Consider the following 22,086-nt stretch of genomic DNA (forward strand, 5'->3'; position numbering starts at 1 on the left):
TTTCATAAATTCATTTTTTTAATAGCTGAGTAGTATTCCATTGTGTAAATGTACCACATTTTCTGTATCCATTCCTCTGTTGAGGGGCATCTGGGTTCTTTCCAGCTTCTGGCTATTCCATTGCATACACTAGCAAGATTTTGCTGAAAGGACCCAGACATAGCTCTCTCTTGTGAGACTATGCCGGGGCCTAGCAAACACAGAAGTGGATGATCACAGTCAGCTATTGGATGGGTCACACGGCCCCCAATGGAGGAGCTAGAGAAATTACCCAAGGAGCTAATGGGAACTGCAACCCTATAGGTGGAACAACAATATGAACTAACTAGTACCCCGGAGCTCTTGTCTCTAGCTGCATATGTATCAAAAGATGGCCTAGTCGGCCATCACTGCAAAGAGAGGCCCATTGGACTTGCAAACTTTATATGCCCCAGTACAGGGGAACGCCAGGGCCAAAAAGGGGGAGTGGGTGGGTAGGCGATTGGGGGGTGGGTATGGGGGACCTTTGGGATAGCATTGAAAATGTAAACGAGGAAAATACCTAATAAAAATAAATAAATAAATAAAGTCCGGTACGTGGTAGTAGCCTCGGATTCTCTTGCTCTGTTTAGCCTTTTCTGATGTACTTTGTTGTAAATTTGTGATGTAAGCATTTTCAATGTCATTGTTTGGTAGATTCTGGTCTGTTACAGTATGCTTTTGCCTTTGTTTTGACCAGATATTAAACTTCAATCTTAAATCAGTTCGTTTCTATTTTGGTTGTATAGATACCCATGTGCTCACAGTCTCTCAGTGTTATAATATGTGGATGACAGATGTTACCTGAAAGGAACGACGAGTTACCTGGGAGGGAGCAAACATAAAAGGGAAGAAGCCCTGGATTAGGACACTTGGAAATAAGGCAGATAAAATTCATTCCAAGATTCTAGATAATGAGGCCAAATGAAACAAAATGTCAGACATGAGTCTCACTCAGCTTATCATCAAAACTCTTCAAAGCATATTCTAACAGTGACATGAAGGGGCAGGTACCTCTTAATTTTACTCTTACTATATATTAGGGTCTATGTACTCATTTTTCTCTGTTTCTTATAACTCTGAGATAACTGGGTTTTCTATGTCTTGTTATTTTATTCCATCTTCCCTAAGGAACAATTTTAAAGACACATATATAATCAATTCATTGCCTATAATAAAAATTTTTTAAATATTCTAGTACAGTTAATGTGACAAAGTTTAATTATCTTTATCCTATCCTGAAAGTGTCTGAATTTTGCCCTTCCTTAGCAGGTAGACTGGTTGGTGTATTATATTTCACTTATATTTAGGTTATATATTGTGATATGATTGGTAACATTTTTAGGAATTAGATAGTAAATGAATTTGTTGCTGCTACTTGAAGGTTAGGTTTATTTTGAGTGGACTGGTTTCTTTTCCATTAAATATTAACTGTAAGTGACTAGTGTCAATCAACTTCATCTCAGAACATATATACTGTAGTACACTGCTTGCTCTTCTCATCACCATGGCAAAAGACTTGACAAAAACAGCAAGGGCAAGGTTTTTGGTTTTGTTTGTTTGTTTTTAGATTTTTTTTTTTTTTTGGGCTCATGGTTTTAAGTGCCTCAGTCCTCATTCAGGAAGTAGTTGGCTGTTTTTACTGTATGGAATAATGCCACAGAAGTTCTGCACATCATGTCAGGACCCAAATTATTCCCTTAACCCATCAGATAGGTCAAATATGAGAATTCCATAGCTTTTCCCAAAGTCACACCTTAGGGAAAACCGTGTCAAAATATAAGTATGTAGAAGACAGCACAATTTCAGCATACCACAACTATATCTCATATTTCAACATACAAATCTATATTGTACTCCATTAATTCCTCAGAATTTAGGCTATGGATCTTTGAGTATGCTGGCCACCAGTTAGTATTGCATCGTTTCCAGCATAAGAGTATAGTTAGTAATAGAGGCCTTGTGTTAGGTACTGATTGGATGTTACAAATGAACTCCTAAAAATCAGAGCTCATGATGCTCTCACCCAACCATTGGACTGAGTACTGGGGTCCAGATGGAGGAGTTGCAGAAGTGACTGAAGGAGCTGAGGGTATTTACAGCTCCATGGAGGGAGCAACAGTGTCAACAGTCCAGAGCCCCATAGTTCCCAGGGACTGAACCACCAACCAAAGAATACACATGGAGGGACCAATGGCACTGGCCTCATATGTGGCAGAGGATGGGCTTGTTGGGCATCAGTGGGAGAAGAGGCCCTTGGATCTGAGGGTGCTTGATGCCCCAATGTAGGGGAATGCCAGGGCAGGAAGATGTGAGGGGGTGGGAGAGGTGGGGAAGCACCGTCATAGAGGCAGGAAGAGGGAAAGGGGATAAGGTATTTCTGAAGTAGAGACCTGGGAAGGGGAAAACATTTAAAATTAAAACAGAAAAAAATAAAAGTTCACAAACAAAAATTACACCGTTCTCCCTGAGAGAATGTAGCAGATTGCTGTGACATTTGTATAGGGTCACGGTCTTTGTCTTTTTTTTTTTTATCTTCTTATTCTGATTTATGTGTGTCCAGTTCACCAACTCATCCTAGAATTCAAAGAGTGAGGGAGGGGACAAAGACTCCAAAATCTTAGGAAAGAAAAGTACCGAGCCTCAAAAGTTATTTAAAATAAAACCCTACATGCCAGCATGTAGTCCACCACTTTTTCCATTTGCAAGATAAATTGGTAACATGTTCTTTATTAAATAATGTCTTCAATTGTCCCCCAACAATGTTGCCTCCTCCGTCTTTTCATCTCTTTCTCAAAGGTAGCTTGCTTTGTTTTGTTCCAGTATTTTATCTTTCCTTCTATTATCCTTCTATTATGTTCCTGAAATCTTGTTCATTGGCTACCTATCTTTCTTTCTTCCTTCCTTCCTTCCTTCCTTCCTTCCTTCTTTCTTTCTTTCTTTCTTTCTTTCTTTCTTTCTTTCTTTCTTTCTTTCTTTCTTTCTTTCTTTCTTTCTTTCTTTCTTTCTTTCTTTTTCAGTAGGAAGGCATCCAATTTACTTTATAAGTTAGTTTGGACTGTATAACCAAACTAAAATATAAATTTCTTTCTATGACATTTGAACAGATAGTATAATAAATTCTGAGCGTTCTATAGCCAAAGATCTACAGAATATGCATAGCTGAGGCCCTGGCTAGAGAAAATATCTAATTTAAAAAAGGAAAGAAAGAAATCAAGACCATCTATCTTTCTGTCTCCTTCATTGAATAAGGAGACACAATACAAGCAACAGGAAGACATACATAATTATGTGGAACTTAAGGAGATGAGTATTAAGTTAATCACAGCATATATTATTTTCTTAGCAGGTGACTTGGGGATTCAGCTGCCAGTCTGAGTTCAGTTTCTTTCCTCTTTGCTTTATTCAGTGTGGTAGCAAACACTCGTAAACAAAGACATCTTTCTCATTTATGTATTTGTGATAAGCTACACAAAACACAATCTACATAAGCTTGTATGATAAAGTGGCTTAATGAAGTTATGTTTTATACTTAACATTTACTTTAGTATACATTTACCCCTTAGGTGAATAATTTATTTCTGGTTTAACATAAATAGTCAAATGTATTACCTAAATACACAACAGGAAGAAATTTTACTTCTCTTGCAGTGTTAATATTTCTTATGGCAATTTGGAGACACTGAATTTGACAAGCTTGGGCAGATTTGCCCACGGTCAAAGTATCTGTTGCCATGGTATTTCACTGTGTGGTATCCTGATATGCTGTCTATTCTATTATTCTTGTGAAAGCTAAGGTACTTTTCAAAAAATGAAAAAAAAAAACACATTTTCAAAGAACCTTGCCTTTGGAAGGAAGAAGATAAAAAAATATAGGAAGTAGCAATATTTAAAAAAAATATTTTGCCAAGAAGACCTCCTTGACAATTTAGTGTGCACATTCAATTATACAAAAATTCTCTCACACACAGCCCCATTAATCCAGTCATATGCACACATACAAACAGAGGCATAGCTCAATTATCTAGGAAATAAAAGTGACACATATTTAAATAACGACCTATGATGCTTTTGTAAATTGAAGTTCCTTTTTTTGAAATTGAAAACTTTCTCATACACACACATAAATATACACAAATATAATAATAAACATGATCTTTATACTAAGTATTGTTTTATGTATAATATGGTAGTGATTAAATATAATGTTAAATATATTTTATAATCAAATATTATATTAATATATAACATAATCACCCACTACAAGAATTGTGCTCAGATCAGGCACCATCTGATTAAAATTATCTGTACCCCTTCAGACAAGATTTCACCACATAGGAAATTAGCCCCATGTCAAAAATAAAAATGTGTAGGTTGTGTTGAATTTTGTTTACAAATATATGTGGGCTTATGAAATATGTATTCACTGTAAGTGGTTTATTTTCTAAGCCATATTATGAAATCAATTGTTGCCTGTGGTAGAAGAATCATTCATTAACTTCATTTGCTGTGTGATGCTTTTGTTTCTAGATCATTTTTGTTTGTAATATGATTGACATTTTTGTGCAGGTACATTTGCTATTGTAGTAGTTATATACAAGTTAGATGTTCAGCAATATCCTGGGTATTCCTCAATCTGTAACGGTATTCTCTTTTCTCTACTCATAAGCATATAAATAGAAAGTATTTCCCAGAAGAAAAGTCTACTCATAGCAAGACCAATTCTATTTTAGAACTACCCATAAATGCAAAGTATTCTTGCTATCAACCCTTGATAGATTTTTACATTATTTATAACTTATGGTTTACTCAAATTTTGTGCTATGATATTCTTGTAGTTGTTATAACACATACACCTCTCTCTCTCTCTCTCTCTCTCTCTCTCTCTCTCTCTCTCTCTCTAACCTATCTATCTATCTATCTATCTATCTATCTATCATTTACCTATTTATCTACCTATCTATCCATGTATCATTCTTGTATCATCTATTGACCCATCTATCACAAACACACACACTTTTTGAGTATATTGTACTTCTAGGCTCAAAATAAGAGATGGCTATGCCCATACTCAGGAGAGAATGACAAGCAGGTTTGTTGAGTAGGCATACCAATTATACACTATGAAAAGTTCTAACTGTTCTGTATCCTCAGTTATTTTCTCAACATCTCCTGAAATAGGTGTTTAATGAAATTTTGTGACAAGTTTAACTTTCATAAGCCAAATGACTAATAAACTGCTTGAGTTCTTTTGAAAGTTTTTTTGGCAGCTGAGGTATTTTTCTCATTTATTTTTTTGTTCCAGTTTCATGGTTTTGAATTTTTAGAAATTCTGTGCACCCTGTTTGGGATATCTGTAATTTCTCCACTTCCCTTATTATTACCTCCTTTTGTGAGTCAGAGACTTTGTTGAAGGCCAGACTGACCTAAATTTCAGTGTATAATAGAGAATGACATTGAATTTCTCTGATCCTCCTGTGTCCACCTACAGAGTGCAGAGGTTAGAGGCATGTTCCATCACACCTAGGCTTATATAGTACTGGGCATCAAACCAAGAACTTTTGTGTGTTAGGGAAGGGTTCCACTCTATGAATTATATCCCCTCTTTGAGGTATATTTGACCTGATGTTTTCAAATATCTAGAAACCAGGGCAGAGAATTGGGCTCATCATACTGTGCTTCCCTATGTCTGGGTTCTCAGTCCCTCGTGTCTGTAAGTCTTGGGGTCTTCAAACTTTCCTTGCCGAGAACTTTCACAGTTTAGCTGCTTTTGCTGAAGAGCATGGCTTCTTGCCTAGAACAACATCAGTGTTACCAATTGGCTTAGGGTGGGTAGCACACAGCTGTTTAACTCTCTTTAATGAGCTCCCCTTTTTATGGCTTCCTGTTTCCTCACATCCTGGTTGTCTTGGCTTTTCAAAGCTATTAAACAGGTTCTTGTTTTTGCTTTTATAAAATTAATCCAGATTCTAGTTGTTCTTTGAGAAATTTGCTACTCATTTACAAGGTAATCCTTGTTAGCCTGGACTAGAATTATCAGCAGTGGTTTGGCAAAAATAAATAAATAAATAATAATAATAAATAAATAAATAAAAACTTAAAAAAATAAATATGATACAATTATAGATCTATTCAAAAGCATATCCATATTTTCCTATATGTAATAGCTCCTATATTATTGTCAGAGAAGTAACTAATATATTTAAAACTGTAATATGTATTGTAGATTTTATTTATTTATTTATATTTATTTTCATCTTTCTTCCTTCATTCCTTTCATTCTGTCTCTCTCTGTATACAAGTAAATGAGCAGCTTTGTCTATGTGCAAGTGAATACAAATGCCAACAGAGGCCACAGGAGAACATCTGATCCCCTGTAACGCAAGTCAACGTGGCTGTGAACCTCCAGACATGCTAGCTCTTAACACAACTCGGGTTCTCCTTTGGGAGTAGTTAAGTGTTTCTAAGCACTGAGACATTCTTCTATCTCCTGGATTTACTTATAATGTTTTATTTCTTGTTTTTCAGGGATTAGCTTTATTTAGTTTTTTTGTGATTAATAATATTATCACTTTGGAGATATTGGCTTATATCTTGTTTTCAATCTTGAGATTTATTGCGAGATAATACAAATATGCAGTCCTAGAAAAGTGACATATTTAACTGTGACTGTTGCACAGAAAACATTTCTCCTTTATCCAGGTCATTCTGAGAGTCAATAAGAAACTGTTTGTTCCTGGTGACTCTACAATCAAGAATAGTATTTAAATCAAAACACAAAAATGACAAGGAAAGACAAAATGCAAAAAAATGCAAATCTCCAATTAGTACAGAGATCATAGACATATGTAGAAGAGATCATTATGTAGCCGTTACATTCCTAACGTGGAAAATAAACCATCTAGTACAGTTTTGAAATTGAACTGACTTTCCCTTTTCTGTATCATTCACTTTTGGCATTATTCGTTTTTGTTTGTTTTCATTTTTGTTTATTTTTAGTTTTGTTTTGTTTGGTTTTGTTTTCAAAGAAACATCTGGTTAACCATTCGAAAGAAGATGAATTCTATCATGTAGCTCTAACTTTGAGACTACATCCAATTATATAGGTAGACTTTTTTAAACAATTTTTTATTAGATATTTTCTTCATTTACATTTTTTCAATTTTTTTTTAGATATTTTCTTCATTTACATTTCAAGTGCAATCCCGAAAGTCCCCTATATCCTTCCCCCACCCTGCTTCTCTCCCCACCCACTCCCACTTCTTGGCCCTGGCATTCCCCTGTACTGGGGCATATATAGTTTACAAGACCAAGGGTAGACTTTTGAAGAGTTCTTATAAATTGTATTATGGCATCAAAATCCAGATAAAATGTAATCTTACCAATGTTTAGTGATGTATATCATTTGTCATGAAAGCCATGAAATATTTGAAATAATCAAGCATTTATTTTTAAATTATTACTAATTATACTGTTTCATTTTTGGAAACAGGATCTTGCTCTGTAGCCCAGGCTAGCTTAGAAATCACTACGTGGATGAGAGTATGAACAAACACTTGGGAATTCTCCTGCTTCAGTTTCTCAAGCCCTAGGATTTATGAGTTACCACACTGGCTATGTATTCTTATTTGGAAGACAGGTATTACTCAGAATTTTAAGTAATATGAGATCAAAAATATATGCAAAGTTAACATTTGAAACAAAATGTTATGAGTAAGAAAAGACAATATAAATGGGAAAAATTAGTAAAGAATTGGTATTTGGTAAAATATATATGCCAGCAGCCTGCATTTTTTGTTTGTTTGTTTGTTTTGGTTTTTTGGTTTTTTTTTTTTTTTTTTTTTTTGGTTTTTCAATAGAGGGTTTCTCTGTGTAGTTCTGACTGTCCTGAAACTCACTCTGTAGACCAGGCTGGCCTTGAACTCAGAAATTCGCCTGCCTCTGCCTCCCAAGTGCTGGGATTAAACATGTGTGCCACCACACCCGGTTTATGCCTGCAATTTTTAAAAGGTCATGGCTATTTAGAGTTACCATTTTGAATTTTATTAGTATACCCAATGTTATACTCTACCTGGAGGCACAGATGAGTTTATAAGGCCAAGGAAAAGTTTTGTGTCTATTATTTTAATTAGTTTAGAGGAAAAAATAAAAGAATTCTACCAAGATAGTTTTATCAGAAATCTAGATTTATAGACATGACTTATTTTTTTCTTACTGTATATTGCTAACAAAATACCTCCAATCAAGCTCAAAGGCATGTAAGCTTAAATTGTATTATAATTATTATAGCAATTTTGCAAAATTAGTTTCACTATTTAAAACATCTTTATTTATTTTAGCTTTAAATATTGGCAAAGGATAGTATTGTGTACTTTCTGAAGCCCTTCCTGTTCTTGGTTAATTTAACCTAATGGTCTACCTACTGAGCAGATCAGATTCCATTTCTAAAGAAAGATTTAAGGAGAACTGAGAAAATGTCAAGGAATGATAGGACAAGTTGATACTGATGGGATATCTCTATCAACTGCATGCCACTTACAACTCAGTACAAAGTGCGTACCAACACAACGGAGACTAAAGTAAACAGGCACTTTGTCTACTCCAATTAATTAGGAATCTGCCTTTACTTAAATATTTCTAGTACTTTCTGTTCAGAACTATCACATGTAATTCTTTAAAACCAAGGGTGGCTTATTAAACTCCTCAACACAAGGTGGGTGAATTATCAAATACACTAAAAGGGACATATCTGGTCATGCTTGTTTAGACTATTACTTAATTGCCATCAGTCTCTTTGGTGACAGTGTTGCAGATTTATTGAACAACATTGCAGAAATGTAAGTCAGGATTTCTTTAGGACTTTGGAATAATAGGTGCAAAAATGCTGATATTTACAAGTCTCCTGGGTAGGCATACAGGATACTAGCACTTCTTCAATATTTCAAAATAATGATCAATTTTAAAGTCATTATACTAAAATGAGAGGTGCACACAGAATCCAAAGATATAATTTAAGTTTGATTACTTAAAGTCAAGCAAATATTATCTTGACAGCATTTAATAACTTACAATAATCATAAAGAAATAAGAAATATTTGTTTACTTCACAATTCAAAATAGGTAGCATATGAACTCTACTCCTTGCCTAAATTTTATTCTATGTACCATAATAACTCTTTGTTGTTTCCTGCTAAGTGTGCTTACAGCATCTTGAGTCCTGAATTCTACCTTCCTATTTGTGTTTATTTTGTTGTATAACCTAAAAAATAATGTGATCATTAATTTGTGTAATTTACTTATAATGACATGGAAAGGTAATCTCAACTACTCAACTCTCTCCTTTAAAATGAGAAAGCACAATCTAATTTAGTGTAGGTGTCATAGAGCCCAAAGAAAACAAATTACATCAGAGTGAGGAGTGTAATTACTTAACAAATAAATGGCCCTCAACTGACAGAGTAGGTATCTAAGAATGGTCTTTCCTTCAGTACATCAATTAAATGTAAGCCACGTGAAATGTAGCTCCTAGTTTTACAGAGAACTAATCCAGAGTATATAAATAACATTCGGTTTAAATTAACACTTTACCAATTTATTTGTTCAATTAGTACAAAAAAACATGCACAGCCGGGATAGATAAGCATTCCTTTATGTTTTTCTAAGTCTTGCCTCTAATTGTTTTATATATATATATATATATATATATATATATATATATATATATATATATATGAAACAGTAATTTACTTTTATTTTCTCAATATAGAAAGCACATGTACATTGGTTCAACTTCAGTTGAGGATCAGATAAATCAGTCATTTTAAGTATGTATATGTAGTCATAGGTTAGTGATAAATAGTTTTACGAAGGAATAATAGCAGGATGTAGACAGTCTCATAGATAAACTTGGAAAATACTTAATACACCAAAATAAACATTTATACAAATCATGTTTACATGCTAGTACATCATTTTTTACACCCAGAATTTAGGGTTCAAGATAAAGTTTTATAGAAAATAATTTTACCTTAAGTTTGTTCTCTTTTTAAAATTCGATTTAAGAAATGTGTATACTTACATATAATATATTTAGTCAAAACATACAGATTTAATTATGAAGACTGTGAAGGATATACCAACTATGGCTTATATACAAAGAATAAGTGCTTCTAGAGTTACATGTAGAAAATAAATGGATGCACAGCCCTAAATTCCTCAATCTGTTATAGCGCCTGTGGAATAGGGGCTTATTTTATACCTTTAACCTCTTTCATGTGTGTGGTGTGTACATGCATCGGTGTATGTCTGATCACATGTATATGGGCTCTTGCCTGTGTAGGGATGCATGTGCATGTGCGTAAACATGCCTATGGAGGGTTCAGGTTAATGTCTAGCTAGTCATATTGGTCAATGGAAACCCAGTCTCTATGTCCTGAATATTGGAATTACAGGTGGACTACCATGCTCACACTATGTTCACAGGGCTTCTTTGCTACTCTGGTGTTCACTCTTGCCACAGAAAGCTCTCTACTCACAGACATGTTTCTCTACCACCCAATAGCAGTTTATATTTAAAGCAGAAAATGTCTTTTGAAAGAAGTAAACTGCAATGAACTCTAAATATTCCAAATCATAATTTGGTAGATTATTTAACTTTGACTATGTAAATTATGTAAAGACACAAAGAATGCTTATAAAGTTTTATGCAGTGATATAAAAAATCTATTGTGCTTGCAGTACAACATACTAATTCCAGTCTCTATCACTTCATATTTAATTTACTTACACCCGGAATCCTGCCAACTGCATTACTTTCAGCATGACTAATTCCTACTCAGACATTAAGTTGTATTTCAGGTAGAGATCATTATTTTTTTAACTGTTCATCTATTTTGCACTATTATGACACCTACTAAAAATCTCTTATTGCATTTGTTGCACTTCATGGTTATTATGGACAGATGCTATTGCTTCTGAAAAATTACTTTAGAGAAGGATGTCCTTGTATTTTTTACATTCGCAGCTCCAGTATACATCACAATGTCTAACACTCTCTTGAAGATATGAGAGATTAATCTACTGAATGAAATTTAACTTTGCCAATACTGAGCTCCACAAGCAGGCTTTGGGAGAGTAAGGCCTCCCCTGCTGCTGAATTTCTGAGTGATTCTTGTGCACATTGGAGAAGCAATGCATCACCTTATCAGTTGATCCCTAGAAAACAATTAGGACAACCTCACTGATAATGCAATCCACAGTTCATTACACCACTGTGAGTTTTGTCATATCCCAACATACAGGAGAAAACCAGAATACAATGTATAGGAAAATATGATATAAGCCTTGTTTGTTATTTCTTTCAACTCCTGGCTGTTTATAATCAGTACCTCCTACATGAAGATAAAATACATATTCTATGTATCTGTATTCTGTAACTTACTGAGGACTCTTGTTTGTTTCATTCCCAAGAAGAGAGATAATTAGCAATTTTATAAGGTTCTATTTTATGGTACATCACATATTCATTTGTCACATTTTAAAAATAAAGTTCTTGCTATCTCTCATAAATTGCCAGAACATCTGAAATATACAAAAGTCATAAAATTAATAAAGGACAATACAGGGGTTTTATCTAAATCTTTGAATATCGCAAGAAATTCACTCCATCGCAGATAACCTACACACTCCACAGACACAGGCAGACTTTTGGTCACTGAAATTCCTTAAAGCTTTCAGAATTTGTCATATACCATGTTTGGCTTTGAGTTTATGAATCATTTGCTTCTGTGCATATCTTTTTTTGGTAGTATTATTCTTAGTGCACCATTCTCATACACCCATTTCCCTAAGAATTTCAACCCTTGTTCATGACACTTAGTGAAATGTTAGGTCCCCCCCATACACACAGGAAAGCCCATATAAGGAGATGAAGCAATTATCAAAATTTCACACATATTGATTATTAAATAATGTGTTATAATAAGTACACCAACTTTCTAGTCTCGGGGCTTCTATATTTAAATTAGGGAAAACAAAAATATAAAATAATTAATAGATTATCTGAAGTCCTAGAAATAACTGCTAATATATATTTTTTAAATTACATGAGGGCTTTAAAAAAGCTTGTGCCGAAAATAAGACATTTTGCACCAGAACTTCAAAGCCTCTGTGATTCACGAAAGCTTTCATCACATTTGGGTACCATTTGTAACCATCCTTTCTCTTCCTTCTATGTGAGCAAATATACTCATTTTGATTCTCAAAGAGCTTTTCCACATTAGAGAGATATTCTTATTTGCTTCATAAACTATATTCCCAGAAAAATGGAATTCAAAGGGCCTAGAAATAAGTAAGTTTAATAAAACTCCCTGCAGTAATTTGAGTTGGCTGCACATCTGACATCCTTGATCCCTCAACGGTAAAAAGGGAATACACACAAGTCTTGGATAAACTCCAGTGTCCACAGCAGAGAAAAGTAGTTGAAATTGATCTTGTGTGGAGATGCCAAGGAATGGAGATGTTTTAAGTACACCATCTTCAGCATTACATTCCTGTGTATAAATTTTCACAATCTGTGAAACCAACTGAAGACTTTTAAGAGATACCGGATTCAGTAAATAGAAGAGAAATTGGGAAATGGACTCAAACACATTGGCACAGGGGAAAATTCCTGAACAGAACATCAATTTCTCAGGCTCTAAGATCATCAACTAATAAATAAGACCTCTTAAAATTGTAAAGCAAGCTGGGCAATGGTGGAGCATGCCTTTAATCTCAGCACTTGGGAGGCAGAGGCAGGCAGATTTCTGAGTTTGAGGCTAGCCTGGTCTACAAAGTGAGTTCCAGGACAGTCAACGCTACACAGAGAAAAGTTGTCACAAAACAAAACAAAAACAAAAACAAAAACACTGTAAAGCAAAGGACATTGTCAATAATACAAAACGGCAGCCTACAAATTGGGAAAATATCTTCACTAACCCTACATCCGATACATGGCTAATATTCAAAATATATAAGGAACTCAAGAAGTTAGACTCCAAAAAGCCAAATAACCCAATTTATTTATTTATTTATTTATTTATTTGGTATTTTCTTCATTTACATTTCCAATGCTATCCCAAAAGTCCCCCATGCCCTCCCCACACCACTCCCCTCCCTACCCACTCCCACTTCTTGGCCCTGGCGTTCTCCTGTACTGAGGCATATAAAGTTTGCAAAACCAATGGGCCTCTCTTTCCACTGATGGCCGTCTAGGCCATCTTTTGATACATATGCAGCTAGAGTCTAGAGCTCGGGGGGATACTGGTTAGCTCATATTGTTGTTCCACCTATAGGGTTGCAGATCCCTTTAGCTCCTTGGGTACTTTCTCTAGCTCCTCCATTGGGGGCCCTGTGCTCCATCCAATAGCTGACTGTGAGCATCCACTTCTGTGTTTGCTAGGCCCAAGAATAGCCTCACAAGAGACAGCTATATCTGGGTCCTTTCAGCAAAATCTTGCTAGTATATGCAGTGGTGTCAGCGTTTGGAGGCTGATTATGGGATGGATCCCCAGGTATGGCAGTCTCCTTCCATGGGTGCTTTGTTCCCAATTCTAAGAAGGGGCAAAGTGTCCACACTTTGGTCTTCGTTTTTCTTGAGTTTCATGTGTTTTGCAAATTGTATCTTTTATCTTGGGTATACTAAGTTTCTCGGCTAATATCCACTTATCCGTGAGTACATATCATTTGAGTTCTTTTGTGATTGGGTTACCTCACTCAAGATAATGCCCTCCAGGTTCAGCTTCTGGGACAGGCAGAAGCCACACAGCTTCTGAGGCAGACCCCATTTCGGGCTCCAGACATAACCCGATTTTAAAAATACGGTACAGGACTAAACAGAAAATTCTCAACAGAAAACTCTCAAATGGCCATAAGCACTTAAAGAAGTATTGAATATCTTTATTAATCATGGAAATGCATTTTACAACATCACTGAGATTCTACCTTACAGTTTTGGTTTGAGCATTTTGAATGTGGGTTGGTGTCCCCATACCTACATTGAGGGCAACTGTCTAACCACTGGAGGAGCTCTTTTTATTTCCATACCTCCACTGTTGGGCATTTTGACTAAGGTCACCCACATTAACGCCTGGGAGCCTTGCCCATCCCAGGTCTCTTGGACTTTTTAGTGAAAGGGGAACATTCCTCGATTGCTGGTGGGATTGCAAACTGGTACAATTACTCTAGAAATCTACCTGAAGGTTCCTCAGAAAATTGGACATAGTTCTACCTGAAGACCCACTATACCACTCCTGGGCATATACCCAAAAGATGTTCCACAATATCACAGGTATATGTGCTTCTCTGTGTTCATAGCAGCCTTATTCATAATAACCAGAAACCGGAAGCAATCCAAATGTCCCTCAACCAAAGAATTCATACAGAAAATGTGGTTCATTAACACAATTGAGTACTATTCAGCCATTAAGAAGAGCATTAATTTTGCAGACAAATGGGTGGAACTAGAAAATATCATCCTGAGTGTGGAAACCCAGACCCAAATGGACATGCATGGTGTGTATATATATATATATATATATATATATATATATGTATATATGTATATATATATATGTATATATATATATACTTATTAATAAGTAGATATTAGCCAAAAAGTACAGAATATCCATGATATACCCAACAGACAGACCCTAAGAAGTTAAACAAGAAGGAAGGCTTAAGTGAAGGGAAAACAAAATAATCATAGGAGGCAGAAGGAAATAGGGACTAGAGTGGGAAGGGGCAGGGGAGAGGGGGGAGGGATAAGGAGGAGCAGGGGCAGGTATAAGGGAAAATAGGAGAGAAGCCCAGAGTGCCAAGAGTATGAATGGAAATCTGCAGCTGCTAAGGATGGAGGGTAGGGGAAGCTCTAGAAAGTCCAAAAGACCTGGGATGGGCAAGGACCCCAGGACTTAATGTGGGTGACCTTAGCCAAAATACCCAATGGTGGAGGTATGGAAACTAAAGAGAGCACCTCTGTGGTTAGACAGCTGCCCTCAATGTAGGTATGGGGACATGAACCCTCATTCAAAATGTTCAAACCAAAACTGTTCCTGTCTAAAAGAAATGTAGGAACCAAAATGGAGCAGAGACTGAATGAATGGCTGACCAGTGACCAGCACAAATTGGGATTTATCTCATGGGTGGACACCAAACCCTGACACTATAACTGATGATGTGCTGTGTTTGAAGACAGTAGCCTAGTATGTTATCCTCTGAGAGGCTCTACCAGCCCCTAGATGCAGATATCTTTGTAACAGAGAACCCTAGGAAAGAGTTAGGGGAAAGATGGAACTGAAGGTACTGAAGGGGATAGTAACCCATTAGGATGACCAAAAGAGTCAAGTAGCCTAGAACTCTGGGAACTCCTAGAGACTAAGTCATCAACTAAAGAGCATACATGGTCTGGTCCAAAGCTCCAACACATATGTAGCAGAGGAATGCCCTGTTTACCCTCTGTGGGAGAGGATGTGCCTAATCCTGTAGAGACTTGATGCCCAGGAAGAGGAGAAGCTGGGGTGGGGGTGGAGCACCTTCTCAGAAGTAAAGAGGAGGGGGGAGGGAAAAGAACTCTGGGAGGAGGGAGTAGGAGAAGGGTAATATTTGGGATGTAAATAAATAAAACAATTAATTAATATTAAAAAAGACTATGTTTCCAAATGCTTGTTTACTATATTTATTACAAACTAGGCCAGTAGTAAATATATCAGTGCTTAACAATAATCTGTGGACCATATTTATAGTTCCATTTCTCTGTAGATTAATCTTCTGCAGTGGGTAGCTGACACTGTCACATATCATCACCCCTGGAAATTCACCCCCTTTGGAAGTGGGCCTTCCTTCAAGGCAGATCACCAGCTTGTATGTTCCTCTAAAGACCTGAGAGTTTGAAGGTCTCACAGGAGTTCTGCTGCAATAGGGAAGGGACCCTCCCAAACAGCCACAGCAGTTGGGAACCCTGAGAAGCACAGCAGACTCAGGAAACAGCACCCCCTCACACATTTAAAGTTCACTCCCTTTCTGGCATGTCCCTTCTGACAGACCAAGGCAGATTACCAGTTTGTCTGCTCCTCTGGAGTCATCAGAGTCTGAAAGCCTCCCAGGAGATCTGCTGGACACGGGGCAACAAATCACCAGCTTGTTGGCCTCTGTGAAGACCTCAGAGTCTGAAGGCCTCCCAGGGGAACAGCTGCAGCCAGGGCAACAGGTCACATGGCCCTCTGAAAAACTCGCAGCCTGAAGGTCTCAAAGAGGTCAGATACAGTCAGGGCTATAGGTCCCCCAGGAAACCTGCAGCAAGCCCAGGGACACAGGAGGCAGGCTCCAGACAGAGACACCCAGACCAGATGATAGCCATCATCTGATAGCCAGATGATGAGAGGCAAGCAGAAGACCACAAGAAACAGAAGCCAATATACTTTGTCATCATCAGAAACTAGTTCTCCTACCACAGCAAACCTGGATGCACCAACACACATGAAAATCAGGAAGCTGACCTAAAATCTTATCTCATGACAATAATAGAGTCCTTTAAGGAGGATATAAATAACTCACTGAAAGAAATACAGTAAAACAAAGGTAAAAAGGGAGAAGCCCTTAAAGAGGAAACATTCCTTAATTTCAAGCATCCTCACGCTAGCTCACATTTTTTCCTTCTCTGGATTGTTTGACCCCACAGATGCAGAGTCTTTGAACTTACATTTGTATAGCAGTAGTTACTTGTCTTCTCTGAACACCCTTTGAGAGCTTGCTCCCTTTTCTGCAGATGTGATCTATAAAGACTGCTAGCATGATGTATGTTATATTCTGGCATACAACAGGCTGAGCTTGTGTGAGACACTAGCAAGACACAGGACTAGAAGAGAAGAAACTCGGGGTTTCTATTCCTCTGATTCCGTTAATACAAGGGACAACCTATGCTCACCATGTTCTTTTTAAAAAAATCAGCTGCTGTATATGGCCTTTTCTATAGTGCTTACCTCACTCTCTGATCTCTGAATTCCCTAGTAAAAACACCCTTTCAATATTGTCTTTATGAACTAAAGTGAAGTGCCTTTAAAGGACTATTTCCTTCAGTGGCTAATACTATTCTAATTATTATTCTTTTATACACAAAAACCTTTGGAAGCTATTAAGAAACTTGGACAGCAACAGGCTACTAGAAGTAACACTTCTATGGGTCCTTAAAAATTAAAGATGCACAGTGTGACCTTTAATAATGTCAGTCTAATACTTTATAGTAGTCATTCACCAGGGTCACATATCCTCACACTATTTGCATTTGATCTCTGCAATATATTGGTTTGAAGAAAGTTTTTCCAATGTAGAAAAAGGAAATGAAGACACTGAATGGCATGAGAATCTAAAAAGTCCAGTGAATGAATAGGTAGCAGTAAAACTTCGATTCAACCTCTGAGCCATTCATTCCTCAAATAAAACTTTCTTTAAAAGTATTACTTCAAACAGTGAGATGGACACTCTCCTATCCCTGTGGAAGAGTGCTGAGGCAAATTTATATCTGAAAATTAAAGGATGGAATGAACTTGGTTGACATCTCAGATATACATGGACAATAAAATCATTCTTACCTTTCTGGGTCTCTTGCACATCACAAACATGAAAATAGTAAACCTTTTGCAATTTTTGTTTCACAAAATTTTTATCTTTAGTAATTTTCATCATAAAACTTCTGTGGAACTCTAAGGAAGACTGAGACATAAAGAATACTTAACAACAAAATGAAGAGAAAATTCACCTTTTGTACTGGCTAGTTTTGTGTCAACTTGACACAACTGGAGTTATCACAGAGAAAGGAGCTTCAGTTGAGGAAATGCCTCCATGAGATCCAACTGTAAAGCATTTTCTCAATTAGTGATCAAGGGGGAAAGACCCCTTGTGGGTGGGACCATCTCTGGGCTGGTAGTCTTGGTTCTATAAGAGAGCAGGCTGAGCAAGCCAGGTGAAGTAAGCCAGTAAAGAACATCCCTCCATGGCCTCTGCATCAGTTCCTGCTTCCTGACATGCTTGAGTTCCAGTCCTGACCTCCTTGGTGATGAACAGCAGTATGGAAGTGTAAGCTGAATAAACCCATTCCTCCCCAACTTGCTTCTTGGTCATGATGTTTGTGCAGGAATAGAAATCCTGACTAAGACAAATTGGTACCAGGAGTGGGGTACACTTGTGACAACCTGACCATGTTTTGGGGAGCTTTGGAAGGACTTTGGAACTTTGGGCTAGAAGATCAAATCGGTGTTAATAGCTCTGTCAGATATTGTGTAGGAGCTTGGCAGATAATGTTGAGAACAGTACAGAAGATGGAGGCCTGGCTTGTGAAATTTCAGAGGCAAAATTAATGACTCTTTTCAGGGCCATTGCTATTTTGATTGTGAAGATTCTGTAGTTATGGTTAGCTGGGGCTGAAGAATCAGCTGTGATTAACAAGATACCAGAACTACTAAAGCAAAAACTTTGCATTACTGGGACTATTGATTCTGGTTAGCTGGAGCTAAGAAATTAGCAGTGATTAAGAAGAGACCAGCATCATTGAGGTGACATCTTCCGAGAAGTGTTTTCTTAAAGCACAAAGAGGCTGTGTTCCAGAGATAGCCAAGGTTGTACTCCTGCTGCAGCAGGACTTGGTAATGTATAAGGGTCACCCAGGTGGTACTGGTTTTGAAGGCATGAAGGGGTCACGCAGAGCAGCTGAGGCTCAGCACTGTGAGAGGCCATGGAAGGCCATTGGTGAAGGTGCAGCCTCAGTTGCAATTGACGGCCCAGAACTGAAGGGGTTTGGAGATGCCAGTACCATGAGATGACCACCAAGAGCAGCAGCAGCAGTGGAGGACAGGCATCTCGAGCCTAGAGGACAATGCGTGTGCTACAAAGGGTATGGCTGGAGAAGTGACCCAAGCCCTTGGAGGAGCCCAGAAGATGGTTAGTTGGACCCCACACATTGGATGGTTGGAGACTGATTTTTTGCTTTTGATTGTGACTGTGCCCTGATATTTTCCCTCTTGAAGGAAGAAACTATTTTAGTGGAACCCACAGTTAAGAGATTTTTAATTGTAAAAACACTTTTGATTTTAAAAGAGATGGATATTTTAATTTTTTTTTTTTTTTTTTTTTTTTTTTTTTTGGTTTTTCGAGACAAGGTTTCTCTGTATAGTCTTGGCTGTCCTGGAACTCACTTTGTAGACCAGGCTGGCCTCCATATTTTAAAGAGATTTTCTTGTGCGCGCCATGACTTGCCAGCCAAAATGACGCTGCAACAAGATCCTTCCACACACGTTTATTGGGAGAGCTTGATTGCAGACCCCAAGCCCAGAACTGGTACTGCTTATATAGGCCTAGGAGAGGCGTGTCTCACACCCGGATTGGTTATGCATGGGTTATGCTTACCACCTCATTTGCATTTCTCACATCTGATTGGTTAACTTGTTTCTCATTTGATTGGTTATCTTGTCTCTCATATGATTGGTTAACTTGTCTCTCATCTGATTGGTTAACTAGTCTCTCATCTGATTGGTTAACTCTCAAAACCTCATCTTGGCGGAAAAACTTTACTGCCTATGTATGCGTGGTGGCCAGCAGTAGCCAGTGCCACCCTGCAATGGCACATGTGGTTTCCCACAAGATTGAAATTTTAAGAATATGTAAAGACTGTGGGACGTTTAAAGTTATTTAGACCTTGGGGATGAATAAGAATGTAAGGGTTGAGGGTTACTAGTGATGTGTTTGTGTGTCAAGGTAATAAGGGGTCAATTGTACTGGCTCGTTTTGTGTGTCAACTTGACACCGCTTGGATTATCACAGAGAAAGGAGCTTCAGTTGAGGAAATGCTTCCATGAGATCCAACTGCAAGGCATTTTCTCAAGGGGGAAGGGCCCCTTGTGGGTGGGACCATCTCTGGGCTGGTAGTCTTGGTTCTATAAGAGAGCAGGCTGAGCAAGCCAGGGGAGGCAAACCAGTAAAGAACATCCCTCCATGGCCTCTGCATCAGCTCCTGCTTTCTGACCTGCTTGAGTTCCAGTCCTGACTTCCTTGGTGATGAACAGCAGTATGGAAGTATAAGCTGAATAAACCCATTCCTCCCCAACTTGCTTCTTGGTCATGATGTTTGTGCAGGAATAGAAATCCTGACTAAGACACCTTTGTAATTTATTTTCTTTTTCTATTTAAAATGCAGGAGAGTGCAGTTTAATGTAAAGATTACAACCATGTAAGTAAATGTTACAATATATCATTCTAGTAACTCTATTAAAAAATTATCATGTGTGTATGTACTTGGTAAATTATTTGTAAATTTATGAAGTCCATGCACTTGTTACTAACATGTGCTATTTGATTTGTGATAAATGATGTAATCATATGGCAATTACATATTTTAGCTGTTGCATAGAGAATAAGGGAGTTCCTAATATATGAGCTATCAAAAACTGTTCTAAACTCTTAGCTTATGTGTCATTGAGGAGACCCAGATATTTGTGTCTTCATTACAAGGACAATGTTCTAAGTGAGTTTGCTATACAAATAACTAAAGGTAGTATCATTATAAGGCCAGCATACTCTATAATTCTCTCAGAATGCATACTGCTTTAGCGATCATTTCACGCAGGTGCAGAGCAATCAAACACAGAGAATCATGGAGTAGATTGGTAAAATTTAGCTGTTTGCAAAATTACAAAATTTGTTTGATGAAATGATATCTCTTCTCTTGAGAATTTACTGGTATAAAGCAATATCCTGAAAGTTTCAGACCTGCATTATCATAGCAATGATGCACAAACTAGATGAATATCTAGAGGGAAATAATGTTTTCGAATTCAGGGAGTCTCTAGAAGGCAAGACAGTTGTATATTAATGATTTAGTCTATGCAGTTGAGCACTGAGAGTGTTAAAGGATTAGTTTTTTTATGATTAAGCAGCATAATATTTTCCTGATTTCACTTAATGGATATAAACTTGAAGTATGGATGCTCGTAGCTTTATTAAGAAAGAACAATGTAAATTTAAAGGCACTAATTATGAAGTGTGAAGACCATGATAAAGATATTTCATTTTCTCTTTGATAGTATACAATTGTTGGTGAAACCTTGGGTAGAGAACCGGAGTAAGAAGACATGATAACATTCCACAAACCTCTTCTGGAACATATAACAAGATGTTATATAAAACAATAGTAGTGATAGCTGATATGAAATGAATGAAGATTCTAATTTTGAGAGTCTTTTAGATATAAACAATCTCTCTTCTTTGAATGGAATGATTAGTAACATTTTACTATGAAGAGGAGTTTTACAGTCTTGATGTCAAGCATGAACTTGATCCTTCCTTTTGATTTACAAAATTTTCTTTAAAACAATAAATAAATAAATGAATGAACATTATCATTTTAAGAATTTTGGGCTTCAATGGAGAAAAACTTTTCTGCTTTCTAAAAAGATAATTTCTGTTGTAATTTGCAAATACTTGATTTTTGTATGGCTTTCATGTGTAATAATTCTGACAGTTTGCACAGTTTTTATGCCACTGTTTTTATACAGATTAATGTGTTTGTGGTATGTATCTTCTTGATGTTTGTTTGTGTGCATCAAATACTATCCTTCTAGGACCATTCAGCCCATTCTTACTTTACGGATATCGTATCATTAGCAGATGCTCTCTATTCACCTTTTTTTCCCCAGCCTTTGTTAATTTAATAAAACTTTATGTGTACATCTGTGTGTTCTAAATATTCCTTTAGGATAAGTCTATGATGGCCAAGAAAATGCTTCAATATCATTTATCTTTATCATTTTTTCATTACACTATTTCATGCATAATTAAACTTTTATAAAATACCTACTCTATCTGGGCATTAGTGGCACATGCCTTTAGTACCAGCACTTGGGAGGCAGAGGCAGGCGGATTTCTGAGTTTGAGGCCAGCCTGGTCTACAGAGTGAGCTCCAGGACAGCCAGGCCCATACAGAGAAACAAACAAACAAACAAACAAACAAAAGAACACATTGACATTTATAGGCAGTAT

This window comes from Mus musculus, chromosome 10 (genome assembly GCF_000001635.26).
Source record: "Mus musculus strain C57BL/6J chromosome 10, GRCm38.p6 C57BL/6J".
Classification (NCBI taxonomy): Eukaryota; Metazoa; Chordata; class Mammalia; order Rodentia; family Muridae; genus Mus; species Mus musculus.